Below are 15,685 nucleotides of genomic sequence, written 5' to 3' on the forward strand. Positions count from 1 at the left end.
CTCAGGCGTCTGAGGTCCAACTCCAGGGCTAGTGCTCTATCCACTCCCCCAGCTAACTTCCCTGCAATGATTATTTTTGAAGCCCCCATGCTTTATCTTGGGTATGATGACATTAATAACAGTTGGATCTTAGATGATTAACTTAGTGGATATGAGGTCTCCCTTGTATATAGAATAGTGATAGCTGGAGGAATAGAGAAACAGGGTGGGTGGACATTTGCATCAGTGAGTTCCATCACTCCCATAGTTTTTTCATAACTGGGGTAGGACATGAAAAGATGAAGAAAGGGATTAGACCCCCAAGTGGCATAAAGATCCACCTTATTCCACTAAGGGCGGCATTTAGGAATCCCCAAATTTTTGTGTTTCATTCTGCTTTCTGTTAAGCATATCTTCAACCCTACCTGAAAACACTGAAGTTGTAGTGAATGGAAAAAGAATTCATATGACTTGTGTAAATGCTATTATAAACTTCTGTCATCATCAGGAACTAGTCTTAATTGCTTTTCCTCACAGATATTGACTCAGGATTTTTTTCTTCAAAAGTCAGATTTGAAGGGACTTTTAAAAAAAATAGTTAATATTTTATATATATAAAATAAATTAATAATAAATAAAAACATATGCTAGGGTTTGGGAATTTCAAGGTATATTAACAAAGTGTCTCACTGGATTGTATCACCCTAATAACTATTCAAGAGATGACCATCTGTGAATTTGTAGTTCAGTTTTATTTCAGGCTAGTAGTGGAAACTCCTGTTTAAATTATTTCATGACAAACATTGATCTAGGTTTGTTGGAAAGTATTAAGATAAAAACATGATTGCTGCCCTCAGGGAGCTTACAGTCTAGTAAAAGAACAGAATAATGTCAGATGGCTAGAAGGCAGTATTACACAAAAATATTAGGAAAGTAAGACAAATGAGAGTTGAAGAGGGGGAAAGGTCATTACTGACTGGAATGATGAGGATGAACTGAAAGCCAGATACTGAAATTAACTTTAAAATGATAAGAATAAATCAGAAGTTGATAAATGGCAGCAAAAAAATGAAGAAAAGATATAAGTAAGGGACATAGACCTAAAAAGAAATATTGGCTTTAGAATCAGGGCCTGGATTCAGCTTCTTCTCTGATACCATCTGTGTGTCATTGGGGAAGTAACCACCTGCTTGGGTCTCAGTTCCTTGAGCATGAGTATTCCTAAAATATGGAGATTGCATTAGATTAGGGCTTCTTAAACTTTTTCACTTGTGACCCTTTTTCACCTGAGAAATTTTTATGTTACCCTGGGTATATATAAAATTTGCAAATCAAACATTTACTATACTAAATCAATTTCACAATTGTTAAAATAAGGGGAAGAAAGGAATGTACATTTAAAAATTTGAGAATTCTGGGGAAATTTGTAAAATGACTAAAATTCTACAGAAGATATAGGCCTGTCAAAAGTACTTTAAATGGATTTGGAATTGGTTGAGGGAATGAACCCCAGAAATCATCATGGATTCCTTGTCATCTTTGAAGATCTTTGATGATTTGAGGGATTTGGGTGGTGTGGTTGTAACTTTTTTTTTCTTTGACAAAGAATATTATCCAATTTGGGCAGGTAGGTGGCACAGTGGGTAGAGTGCTGGCCCTGCAGTCAGGTAGATCTGTATTCAATTCTAGCCTCACATGTACTAGAGCTGTGTGAGCCTGAAAGGTCATTTAGCCTTGTTTGTCTCAAGTTTCTTCACTTGTAAAATAAGCTAGAGAAGGAAATGGCAAACCACTCTGGTATTCCCCCCCCCCAAAAAAAAAACCCCAGATGGGATCATGAAAAGTTGGACTTGACTGAAAAAACAGAATAAATAACAAATTATCAGGTTTGTAGATGATACAAAGCTTAATGCACTGAAAGGCAGAATTTTGACAATCTTAAAAACAAGATTAGCTCAAGATGAAATGATTAGTAGGGATAAATATAAATATTACTTGGATTACAAGGTGGGAGAAGCACCTTGTTAGCAGTTTGAAAAATAGCTGGGATTTGAGAGGACTATCAGTAGACATTTACTAAGCACTTACTGAGTGCAAGACACTGTACTAATGTTGAGGATACAGAAAGGCAAATATAAAATTCCTGCCTTCAAGGAGCTTACAATCTAATGGGAAGAAACATTTACAAAGCCAACTATATACAGGATAAATAGGAAATAATTCTTTCAGGGAAGAATAAAAATAGAAAAATGTAATTCTTACAGGGAAGACTGTAAAAATAAGGGTTAAGGAAGGCTTCATGTAAGGATTTTAGTTGGGACTTAATGGAAGCCTTGGAGGTCAATAGTTAGAGCAGAGAAGGGAGAACTTCAGAGAAAATGGCTGCAGTTAAGAAATGGAGGGTCTTGTCTGTGGAACAGCCAGGTAGTCAGTGTCACAGCACCTAAGAGTTCATAAGGAGTAAGATGTAAGAAGACTGGAAAGGTAGGTGTGATCTGGGTCATGAAGGGCTTTTGATGCCCAAAAGAGCATTTTGGTTTGGATCCTGGGAGTCGTAGGGAGTCATAGTTTTTTGCATTGATGGGGTAACATTGTCAGACCTGAGCACTGTAGTGCTAAATGGAGGATAGAATGGAATGGGGAGAGACTAGAAACAGGCAGACCCATCAGCAGTTCCGATGTGCAATCGTTCAGATGTGAGGTGATAAATAAGGCACTGTCAAAAGAAAGAAGGGGACATATTTGAAATATGAGATAAAGGTAAAGTCAACAGACTTTGGCAACTACTAGATGAGAAGTGAGAGAACAGGGAATCCAGGCAACTCCTAGCTTAGGAATCTGAAATACAGGGAGGATAGTGTTCCCTTTACAGTAAGAAAAGTGGGGAGGCTTTAGGAGAAAGATAGTGAGTTCTGTTTTGTAAAACGAGTTTAAGATATCTACTGGCCATCTAGTCTGAGACATCTGAAAAGTAATTTTTTTGGCAGAAAGACTGGGGCAGAAAAAGTAGATTTGAGAATGATCAGCATTAAGATGGTAAGTAAATCCATGGAAGGTAATGACATCAACATTATTTGCCCTAGTTTTCAAAGAGAAACATGGTGCTGGGAGACTGTCCAGGTTTCAAGCCATACAACAATGAAGTCAATACAATGACTGGGAACCTTAGGTTTTGTAGGCAGGCTAATCCCTTTTTTCTTCCACATTTTTTCCTTGGAATCTCCCAAACACTAAGCTAGCTCTAGCAATGAGCGTGTCAAGCTCATCAATGGGTGCATGCCTGGAAAGTGCACTATCAAGGTAAGTGTGAACTTATCCACAGTATTCAAAATTTCTCCATTTGTGGTAACCAATGGTTTCATCTATGGATGATAATGATGTGAACTCTAAACCAGTTCATTCTGTCCCCATTGTCAGGAAAAATATAAACACTAAAACAAGCCCATCCTGTTATCAATTAAAATTACACACAAAAAGAGGTAGGTTTCCCTAGACTGTCTTGTTAACACATTTAAGATAGATTCCATTGCCTCATTATACATTCCGCCACTCACCATGCAACCACTCATATAGACGCAGAGCTTGTGGAAATTTGTCCTAAACTAGGCCCTTCCCTAGCTCTACCCTAAATCCTGCCCTTACTCCTGCTCCCCTTCCCTCTTTGCTTTTAAAAGTCATTCCAACCAAAAACACATTGCAACAATCATTTTTGGATTTTGACTGCCTCCTTTCCACATGAATAAAGTTATCTTCTGGCTATGAGAAAGTGATTGTAATTTTCTCACATGCACATTCCCAGTAGCTTTCCCATTCTACATAGCTCTCTTCAACAATGAGATGATTCAAACCAATTCCAATTATTCAGTAGTGAAGAGAATTAGCTACATCCAGAGAAAGGACTATGGGAAATGAGTGTGGACCACAATATAGCATTTCCACTCTTTCTGTTTTTGTTTGCTTGCATTTTTTCCTTCTCATGTTTTTTTTTTTCTTTTTAGATACGATATTCTTGTGCAGCAAAATAACTGTATATGTATGAATATATTGTATATAACATATACTTTAACATATTTAACATGTATGGGACTACTACCTTAGGAGAGGGAGTGGGGGGAAGGAGGAGAAAAGTTGGAACAGAAGGTTTTGCAAGGGCCAATGTTGAAAAATTACCCATGCATATGTTTTGTAAATAAAAAGCTGTAATATAAAAAGAACTTTAGAATTGATTGTATGACCTGGGAGACACTGGCACAGGACTGCCCAGAATGGTGTGTCTTCATCAGAGAAGGTGATAATGCTCTATGAGTGAAACAGAATTAACTCAGAAGAAACAGGAGATGCACAAAGTTAGTGAATACACCCCAAATGTTCCTGACCTGACTTCTGGTGGGGCATTTCAAGCTCATATTGGTTTGATCAGCCACAGTCAGACTGTAAGCTGTTATACAATGATGTAGACTTTGAAATAAGGCTATTTTCTTCCTTAATCTGGAAGAAGTTTTCTGACTATTATTAGCTGTGAGGGATGTAGAAGACCGTTACCCAAAAAAGACTACTCAGAGATCACTCAGTAGAAGGCAGAAAAGTTGTTTATTGAAAACCTCCGGAGGATGAGCTGTCCCATTGCAAGATAAGAAAGAGAAAGCTCAAGGTAGGAGGACTAAAGAAGTAGTAAAAATACATAGCTTTTATACAAGAGATTACATCACAAGGAAGAGAGCATTGAGAAGGAGAGGGGAAGGCATCTAATTGGTTGTTGCGATTTGGAGAGATTACAAAGGATTACATCATAAATTGGGAAACATTAAGAAATAGATACCAAAAGCAAATTAGAACAGAACATTTTCAGTTTCCCTGATTCTGAAAGGAATCATCCATCAGACATTCAAATTTCGGATTACTGAGCTGACAGCATTTAATCTAAATATTGATAACATTGAACAAGGATAAAGGTCATCTTTGGTTGAGTAAATGTATCTAAAGTTTAAAGTATTGGCTAGTATACACCATACTTATGTAGGTCACAGAGACATAGAAATAGTAAAAAAAAAATACAGAAAAATAATTTAAACATTCCTGTTTAAATAACTCCATTCCACACAGCTCCCCTTCTAATATGTAAATGATTTTTATCATATTTCTATGAAGAACACTGTTCAAAATCAATTATTATATCTATACATTGCTTATCGAGTTCATTAACATCAGAATCATCCCCTTTTAATACATTCCAGCCTTTTTTCTGGAGAATCATCATTCTAATAGCATCTTCTAGATGCAATATTTTTGATAGGGACTGTTGAAATATTCTGATTACTAATGTAATTACAAGGTAAACATAATTGCAACAGTAGAATACCACTGATTGCAATTAGTCCATATCATAAAAGTTGTTTCCACCAGCTACCATTAAACCAGGGCCACCAACTATTAGAGAAAGGGGATTTCCACACCTGTACAGGCATGAACTATTCTGCGAATGCCTTTGGTAATTTCTTTTACCACTTGTCCATTATCAATTTGCATACAAGTGGACAAATTCAATTTTCCACAAACCCCCCCTTCCTCTGCTAACAAATAATCTAAAACTAGTTGATGTAAAACAGCCTCTCGTGTTTGAGTGGCTTGATCAGCTAGCAGATCAAGAGCCTGAACAGTCTGGTTAGTTATCTCCAGCACTGCCTGTAGTCTAATTAGTCTGTTCAATATATCTATAATATATTGGTGTCCTATATCCCCAACTTCCATCCTAAGTCCATGTGGCTGGCCCATATTCTCTGATGATTCTTTCTGGGAGCCATGTATCTTCTCCCCACCCGTTAGCATCACCTGTTTGAGTCAAAGAAGTGTCTATACTGGTTAGGGAATGCTCTAAGCCTCGTTTTTCTCTCCTCAAATTATCATATAGTCGTATTCCTAGTTATTTGTCACTATCTTCTGGGAGAAAGAAAAACTTGGGCCTATTGTATCTATATAACAATTCCCAGTCCAATTCCTTGGAAGGTGAGTGTAAGCTGTTTGACCACAAATCCAATAGTGTTCTAAGTCTTAAAGCTGGGTTTTTCTCATGCCAAAATAAAAAAAATTATTGAGGGTGGGAAATATTTAACATCCCATGGGCCTAGTGGCTGTTTGATTTAAACAATGTCCTCCTGGGACAGCATTAGTTAGTTTCCACTGGTGTTCCTCTTGATCTGACCAGAATCCAGTATCATTATGTACAACTGATATATTACTCAAGATCCAAGCTGGAGCTAAAGGAACAGGTACCCAGAGCCATCGTGTGAGTTGTTCAGGCCCTCCATATATCCAGCAATTTTTGAGATAAAATGTATCAGCAATAACCTGAATCAAGTTCTGGAAGCTATTGCCTTCCCTTAGTAAAAGATTAAGGATTGTATCAGCAAGGGGCAGTATTATATATAGGGATATAAGGCACAATCCCCTCCTGTGGGTGTCTTGTTTGGTCCCCATCCTACCAAATAATAGGTCAAGTTTCTGGGTTGAAGTAACACTGTCCGACAAAAAATGATATCTAGCACTGTCAGAAAAAGCCCCAAATAAATACTCCAGATCAATATTATCAAGATATTACAAGTACAATTCATCAGTTCCTTTTTAATGTTTGCTTTAACTGGTCCTCTGATTCAGCTTCGAGGTCCACACCCTTGGAGCGTCTGCTGGTCCTTTAATTCTGGTATGCTCAATTCACTGCTGTATCTGATGTCAAGAGGATCTGGAACGGTCCTTTCCAGCTCAGGATCACCTTGTCCTCCTTCCACGTCTGAACCAGGACCCAGTCTCCAAGCTAGAACTTATGCACCGTGAATCCTAAGGGAGGAGTCTGAGCAATAAGCCCTTTTAGTTGTAAAGTTTTCAGATGTTGCAGTAAAGACATAACATTTCCTTAAAAACAAATCTTGGTTTCAAATATTGGATCCAAGGAAGAATTTTGTTTTGGGGTTTTGTTTTTTTTACATTTTTAAAAATTAATTTTATAATTATAAGTTTTTTTGACAGTACATATGCATGGGTAATTTTTTACGACATTATCCCTTGCACTCCTATTCCAAATTTTCCCTCCTTCCCTCCACCCCCTCCCCTAGCTGGCAGGCAGTCCAAGGAAGAATTTTGAATCCCTTTTGGATAAGGATGACCATACAGTAATTCATAAAGTGATAATCCCACATCTCTTTGGGTTTTGTTCCATTCTTAATAAGGCAAGGGGAAGGCACCTGGTCCAGGGCAATTGTGTCTCTAACTCCAATTTAGTCAGTTGCTGTTTAATTTCCTTATCCATCCTTTCCACTTTACTTGATGAGGGCAAATGCCATGGGGTATGTAAGTCCCATGATATTTCTAGAGCTTGGGCCACACATAGGAGGATCTTAGCTGTGAAATGGATGCTTTGGTCTGAATCTGCCTGCTCCACCAACCCATACCTCAACTTTTATGACTACTGAGGCAGTTGTCCAGGTAAGGAGAAAGGCCTCTACCCATAAGGTCAGATGGTCTACTATGACCAACAGGTATTTGAGACACACCTCTGATGGCAGCTTGGTAAAGTCCATCTGTATGCTTCGGAAAGGCCTGATACCAGGGGGCCTTCCTCCTTTTTTGGATTTGTCATTGGGCCGCCCTATTCATCCTCTAACAAATAGGACACCCGCTGACCAGCTGCCTGCTATTGTGTACAAGCCAGTGCCACCAACTTAGCACCACATCACACAGGTCTTGGACACCCCAGTGACTGCCCTGATGTAAATGTTGGAGTACATGTCTCATACCTGCTGTGGTCAGTACCTCTCTGCCGTCAGGGAGGAGCCAGTGTCCCTCTTTATCCTCCTGAGCGCCAAGGCTTTGGATTTCCTGCTTCTCTTCTGGGGTAAGGGAAGGTGGAGGCATTGGAGGCAGAAATGCCAGAATTAGCACCATCATCTCCTCTGTACTTACAGATTCCTCTTCTCTAGCCTGTTTCACCTCCTCATCTGCAAAGCAGTTTCCCTTTATCTCAAATGAATCTCCTCTTTGGTGCCCCTGCACATGAATCACTGTAACGTTCTTAGGCAACATAAGATTAGTCAGAATTTTAGTGACTAATGCCCTGTGTGCCAATCCCTTACCTTTACTGTTTCCGTTGTTTCCCTCAAGTAATTTATAGGATCTAATTTCTTTTTCCTTTCATTTATACAATGACCTAAATATTTTACCTCACATTTCACAAATGAAATTTGTCTTAAGAAATTCTCAGTCCCTGTGCTCCTAAATAATTTAACAAATTCATAGTGACTTGGACAAGGTCACTCTTTTTCCACCCTGCCACAAGAAGATCATTTACATATTGTAAAACTTTTAACAATAACAAATTTATCCCAGAATGTTCACACAATTCTTATGTACACATGTAGATGTTGAATCCTGAATAACTTGAATATTATACTAATCATTTTGCTTTTAAATACCCAATACACAAAAAATCCCAACTATATATTGTTCACAACAAAAACATTTTCAAAAGGAAGAAGGCAAAAACTATCATTCTTGGAGTCCCTTTCAGATAACTGGCATCAATACAGTTAATTAAAACTTCCTATTTTCACGGAAAAAAAAAATCTGAAAAGTTCTTGAAAACAACAATTAAACTTTTTGAAATAACCCTTTCAAACTATATACCACATTTCTGATCATATTCTTTAATATTCATAACCATTATGTATCTAAAGAAACAAATATTCAATCAACTAACATTTTGTAAGAACAGTCTGTCCCTTTAAATCACCGTTTGCTTTCTTCAGCCAAAAGCGGCTGCAGCTTTCCACTGCTGCTCTGCTGCTCTCCCCCCACAAAACCATATCCTGTCTCATAGTTGTCACTCTGTGACTACGCTTTCCAACCAGGTCCTTCTTTTTCCCACTAATTTCTTCTTGAAATCATTTGCTCCCACTAATCAATCCTTCTTTAAATCACCTTTATTCTCCTGTCCCATCTCTCTGTTTCTCTCCTCCTAATGCCTGCTTGCTCAAACTTTCTCCGACATACTTTAAACCTTCTGACTAGATGCTCAATTTAAACTATTAATTGCTTTTGTAAGTCAATCTTTTTTCCCTTGTCTTTAAATCACCTTCTTTTAACTTTAAACTTCAAGATTCACAATTAAATTTTGAATCAAATTTCATGAAGCTTGTAATATAGTTTACAAATTACCCAATACTTCTAAAAAAAAAAAAATCCAACATATCATTTAAGTAGGGAGATACAAACATGACTTCCCCCAAGGTAAGCTACTGGCATTTTCTTTAATAACCTATATTTCAATTTGAAGTCCAACCAAACAATAAGGCAAAAAAAAAAGTTTTTCTCTTCAGTTGTATAATATTCAAACAATTCTTAAGATTTTATCCTCTTAATAAATCTAACGTGCAAGGCAACAGTAAAATTATTTTCCCCATTTTCAGAATTATATTCCTCTTTAAAATATAGTAAGTTCCCAAAACTCTTAATCAAATGTTGCAGACAAACAATTACTTAGTTTAGCCTTCTTAAACTTTCTGTTCTCTAATTCCATGAAAGCAAACTTGCTAAAAATGATTTTTCTTTCTTTTCCTGGCACAATTTTTTTTCTTTTTAGAAGTATGCCTAGTTTTCCCACAGATCCAACAGATCAGAGAGCCCCCGTGTTCAACTATTTACCTCTCTTACTCTATTTTTATTCCTCCCTTCCAATATCTGCAACTTCTTATTTCCAATCTTAACACACATACCAATTTAAAGTTATTTTAAAATTAACCAGTACTTTAGTTCGTGAAATTTCTGAAAATCTACCTATATATTCCATTCAAACTTCTTTTCCTTAGTAAGCCAGGAAAGAGTTAAGCACCAATTATTGCAATATCTTGAGAATGTTTTGTTTTCTGGCTGAGTTATGATAACAGGCTCCTTATTTATAGGAATGATAGCCACTGTTCTTCTATTTTCACAAAACTTTCCAAACTTTCAATCTATATTTCCATTTTCTCCCATCTCTCCCCCTTCCTGCAAAGCCGCTGCCAGAGTTAGAAGAAGAGAAAAAGAAAAAAAAATTTTCTTTTCTTGAGAAGCCCAAAACTAGTTCCCAAATTACCAATACATTCTGAGGCACTCTGAAAGAATTACCACTCTGAATGAATTCAAATTCCCACAATTCAGCCTGATATTTTTCTAAGCCTGTCACACAGAGGTTGAATTCTTATCTCTTACAAGCTTGCTAACTTTTAACACAGAACAGAAGCAATGCAAAGCAGACATACACACACAGACAAACACAAAACTCTATTTTCACCTTTTACATACAGATTTAAATCTGATGTACCCAAATAGTCCTGGCATAAACATGCTCCCAGTTTTCTTCTCTTTCATATCTGGGAAGTGCATTCCAATCTTGAATTCCCTAGCTAACATCCTGATACAAATTGTTGGACTGCTTCTATACCATCCTGGACCCGTTCCAGGTGTTGGCGGAGGCCTTACATTACCTTCACGCCTCTGCAGTCACCTGAGAGCCTCCTCAGGAAAAGTCCTTTATCATTGGGGTTGACTGTAGTCAACACCAAAAACAAATTTAAGAGGGTTAATCCCTCAGGATCTCCCTTAACCCAGCCAATAGACCCCCCAGATTTCCTAAGAGCTTTACCTCAAGATTACATGTTTCTTTTCAGACTGCCACCAACATCTATTTCCTTTAATCTTCAATTCTGCATTCCACTGAGTACCCATTCCACTGGGATACCCAGCCTCAGGTTGTTGTCTAAGAGGGGAGGGAGGCTGCTCACCCAGAGCCAGAGACCATGGAGAAAACTACTCCATTGGTGCCTGTCCCTGTTCGGGGTGCACACAGCTGTCTCCCCCAAAGATCCCATCCCGGACGAGCCCCCATCTGTGAGGGATGTAGAAGACCCTTACCCAAAATGACTACTCAGAGATCACTCAGTAGAAGGCAGAAAAGTTGTTTATTGAAAACCTCCAGAGGATGAGCTGTCCCATCTCAAGATAAGAAAGAGAAAGCTCAAGGTAGGAGGGCTAAAGAAGTAGTAAAGATACACAGCTTTTATACTAGAGATTACATCACAAGGAAGAGAGCATTGAGAAGGGGAGGAAGAGGCATCTAATTGGTTGTTGCTATTTGAAGAGATTGGAATGGGAGGTTTCTGTTTCAAAGGATTACATCATAAATTGGGGAGCATTGAGAAATAGATACCAAAAACAAATTAGAACAGAACATTTTCAGTTTCCCTGATTCTGAGAGGAATCATCCATCAGACCTTCAAACTTCAGATTACTGAGCTGATGGCATTTAATAATCTAAATGTTGATAACATTGAACAAGGATAAACATCATCATCTTTGGTTGAGTAAATGTATCTAAAGTTTAAGTAAATATTGGCTAGCACACACCATACTTATGTAGGTCACAGAGACATAGAAATAATAAAAAATACAGAAAAATAATTTAATCATTCCTGTAAGTTCTTCACTTTATCATAACTCCATTCCACACATCAACCAAGTCTCATATTGTCCTATTTGTAGAGTGATATAAGGATGGAACTCTATCAGCCTCCGTTTTCCATACCTCGAATCTCCAAGTGTCTTTAAATAACTTTTGAGCTCTTGATTAGCATATTTTTAGACAGATCTGGGACTTGGTCAGCCAGATGGATTCTACCCGGCTCCTCCTTGATCCCTCCATCTGAGCTATCAAACTCCTTTTCAGGAATGAGGTGATTGTTTTACTGTACTCTGGAATATTCTGTTCAATCTGGAATGCTAAAAAATTTTTTTAGGAAAGATATTGATAAACGAAGGAGCTTCCAGATGAGATGATGAAGAAGCTTGAGATTTGAATAAAACTAATCTATATACTGACTGTATGTGACATTCTATTATTACTTTTTACTTTGTCTCTTTTTACTTTCCCAGTCTCTTCCCACTCACTTCCCCCCACAAACCCAGTGATCACACTACACAGGTTTCCCTATAATTTTTTGAACAGACCGATTGCTCCCCATGTTCTGTGATCTCTTTTAGCATGCCTTGATTTCTTCAAGACTCAGCTCAAGAATATCAAGGAAAAAAATAAAAGAGGTAGGGAAGAAGGGGGAATGATTTTTCTGGATCTCAAACTATATTACTAAATATTCATAAAATCATTTTGTATTGGTTTAAAAGTAAAAGTTATATAACAAATTGCTCAAAGAGGGGAGAAGCAAGAGAGGGAGAAAGTAAAAAAAAAACAACTAATGTTAAAAATTAACATTAACGGGGGGAATTAATTTAGAAATAAAGCAAAAATAAATGAGATTAGATCAGTTGAACAGATTTAGAGAAAGAAAAATCAGAAGCAATGGGATTCAGTAACCTAGTGTTTAATAAACTGAAAAGCATAAATTACTTTGGAAAAGAATTCCCTATTTCATAAACACTGCTGGGAAAACTGGAAAGCAATATGGCAGAAATTAAGCTAAGTATCAATAGCTTATAGGCCAGTAGTTCTCAAACTTTTTAAATAGGGGGCCGCTTCACTGTCCCTCAGACTGTGGGAGGGCCGGACTATAGTAAAAACAAAAGCTCACACTCTGTCCCCGCCCTCAGCCCATTTGCCATAACCCGGCGGGCCACATAAACATTTTCAGTGCGCTGCATCTGGCCCGAGGGCCATAGTTTGAGAAACCCTTTGCTTATACCATATCCTACTATAAATTCTAAGTGGATATATTACCTTAACATCAAAGTTCATTTAAAAATGAAGAGAGAAACATCATCTACATTATGGTTAGGTGATTATTATTACCCAAACAAGGGATAAAGGCAATTTCAAAAGATAAAATAACTTTGATTACTTGAAATTGAAAAACTGCATGAACAAAATTAATGTATTTAATGACAAAAAATCTTTGTATATACAAAAAAATCTTTATATGCAAATATACAAAAATCTATGTAAATGACCAAAAGCTATTCCCTCAAGTGATCAAAGAATATGAAATTATTTTTAAAATTTCATTGTATTAACAGCCATTTGAAGAAATGTTTCAAGTCACTAATAATAAAAAACAAAACAACCCTGAGATTTCACCTCATTTTGTACAAATAGCAAAGATGATAAAAGATGGTAAAAGATAAAAGATGATAAAATGACAATAGTCATTGTTAGCGGAATTGTGGGAATATGGGCACATTAGTGGAATGTTGGTAGAACTATGAATCAGTACAACTATTTTAGAAATCAAATTGGAATTATTCTCGTTAAATGACTAAAATGTCCATATCTTTTGATATAGAGATTGCAATTCTATTTCAACTCCTATTCCTTGGAATAGTCACATTTTTTGTGGGGAGGAATAGTCACCTTATATACCAAAACATATATTTTCACACTTTTTGTGATAAATTGGAGAAAAAATAGATGTCTTTTGATTAGGAAGGACAGCTAGGTAGTGAGTGCTATGGATAGAGTTCTGGAGTCAGGAATACCTGAATTCAAATCTGATTTCAGATACTTGTTAGCTGTATGACCTTGGTCAAAGACTTAATCTGGTTTATTTCAGTTTCCTCATCTGTAAAATGAGTTGAAGAAGAAAATAGCAAGTATCTCCAGTATTTCTGCCAAGGACCCCAAATGAAGTCACAAAGATTCAGACATGAACTGAAAAACAACTGAACAACAACAAATTAATTAGGAACCGTTTCAGTACATATAATAATGGAGTATTGCTGTGCTATATGAAATAATGAAATTCATTATTCAGAGAGGATATATGTGTATGTGTATTTGTATATATACAAATGTGTATGTATATATATATGTGTGTGTTTTATATACATATATATATATATATATACACAAAGATATATACATATATGTGGTGAGATAAAGATAGTCAGAAAACAAAATATTCAATGATGTAAATGGGGGGGGACCCAAACATAAAAGAATTAAAAATGAATATTGCAAAATTACAAAGCACCAGCATGCTTTCAAAGGGACAGGTGCCAATTTACCTGATACCTAATTCTAGGTTATAGATCCAGAGCAGACTGACAAATCCAAGTCCCTAGCGATGATATTCCTTGGTACTATGCTAAAAGCTAGCAGAGGCATGACTCAGATCCCAGGGGGAGAACTGGGTCTCAATTCCATCTTCCATGATGAAAGCTTGCAGAGAAATAATGAGAACAGGAATCCCGGGCCAAAGGCTAATCTACAGTTTCACTCTGAGCCAATAGATCATTCCTGCTGAGACCAGCAACATTATATTCAGACCCAAATGCAGGTCAGAAATTTGCAGAGCTCAGACCTGGAGAACTAGCAAAAACAAGAAAAGTAAAGTATCTCATAGCAAAAACAACTGACTTGGAAAACAGATTTGGAAGGAAAAATTAATCAGTGGACTATCTGAGTATTATAATCAAACAAAAATCTAGATCATATTTTAAGAAATCTTAAAAGAAAGTTGTCCACATCTCTTAGAATTAGAAGACAAAATGGAAACAGAATCTACTGGTTCTCTTCTGAAAGAAATTCCAAAAGTAAAACTCCCAGGAACATTATAGCCAAAATCTAGAACTTCTGGGTCAAAGAAAAAAAAAATACCACGAGCAGCCAGAAAAAAGAATTTAAGTACCACAGAGCCATTGTCAGAATCACACATGCTAACAGCTGCCATCACCCTGAAGGAGTGGAGAGATTAGAATATGGAGGCAAAGAATATAGGTTTATAGCCAAAAATAATTTTCTGAGCTACATTTGGAGTTATATATATGTGTGTGTGTGTGTGTGTGTGTGTGTGTGTGTGTGTGTGTGTGTGTGTGTGTGTGTGTGTATGTTATCTCTCTCTCTCTCTCTTTGTTTATAGCTCTTTTTGTGGTAAAAATTGGGAATCTGAAGGAGTACCTACAAATTGGAAAAAGGATGAACAAGTTATGATAAAGACTAACAGCTCTGAAAAAATTAAGTCTGTTCTAATAACCAACCATGATTTCAAAGGACTAATAATGAAACATGTTACAAACCCTTATGGGGAGGCGAAGGATTCAAAATGTCAAACAAAACAAATAATTTTTTGCACATAGCCAATGAAAAAACCCATTCTGCTTGACTATACACGTCTGTTGTGGATTTTGTCCTCAATTAGTGGCAAGTGGATGGGAAGTTTAGAAGATATATTTTTGATGCTTAAAAATGTATATAATTTTAAAAATAATCTACTTTAACTGTCTAGATATATTGTTGTTCCTTCCCCCTAACTCTTTTCATTGTTCTCTTTGATGTTCTAGATCTTTTATTTTGGCAAATGAAGATTTTTATCAAGTTCTGTAAAATTTCCCTCTAATAATTTGATTGGCATAGCATAAAGGTGTATATTAACTTAGGTAATGTCAACATTTTAATTATGTTAACATGGCTTAAGCATGAGCACTGCATATTCCTCTAAGTATTCAAATTGTTCTTTATTTCTCAAATTCTTTCAGGAACATTTTGAAAGCTATTCAAGTATTTTGTGGGCTTTATTAACTTGATCTCCAAATATTTTATATATCTTGTAATTATTTGGAATGAAATGTTCCTTGGAGATACAAGCTCAAGGATGCAGAATTTGGCTGGCATAGACAGGCAGATAACACCATGGTGGAGGCAACATTCTGTGCCACAAAAGATCTCTGCAGTAGA

General features: G+C 36.7%; 1 long non-coding RNA gene across 1 annotated transcript; it reads right to left on the reverse strand.

Annotated features, from left to right (window-relative positions):
• Positions 1–4,550: 4,550 nt before the first annotated feature.
• On the reverse strand, positions 4,551–11,037 carry LOC141554253 (uncharacterized). Its single transcript, XR_012485814.1, has 3 exons — positions 10,918–11,037; positions 7,767–7,859; positions 4,551–6,823 (listed from the first exon to the last, which is right to left on the reverse strand). It is a non-coding gene; the product is annotated as an uncharacterized LOC141554253 (long non-coding RNA).
• Between the last annotated feature and the right edge of the window lie 4,648 nt (positions 11,038–15,685).

This window comes from Sminthopsis crassicaudata, chromosome 1, assembly GCF_048593235.1.
Source record: "Sminthopsis crassicaudata isolate SCR6 chromosome 1, ASM4859323v1, whole genome shotgun sequence".
Classification (NCBI taxonomy): Eukaryota; Metazoa; Chordata; class Mammalia; order Dasyuromorphia; family Dasyuridae; genus Sminthopsis; species Sminthopsis crassicaudata.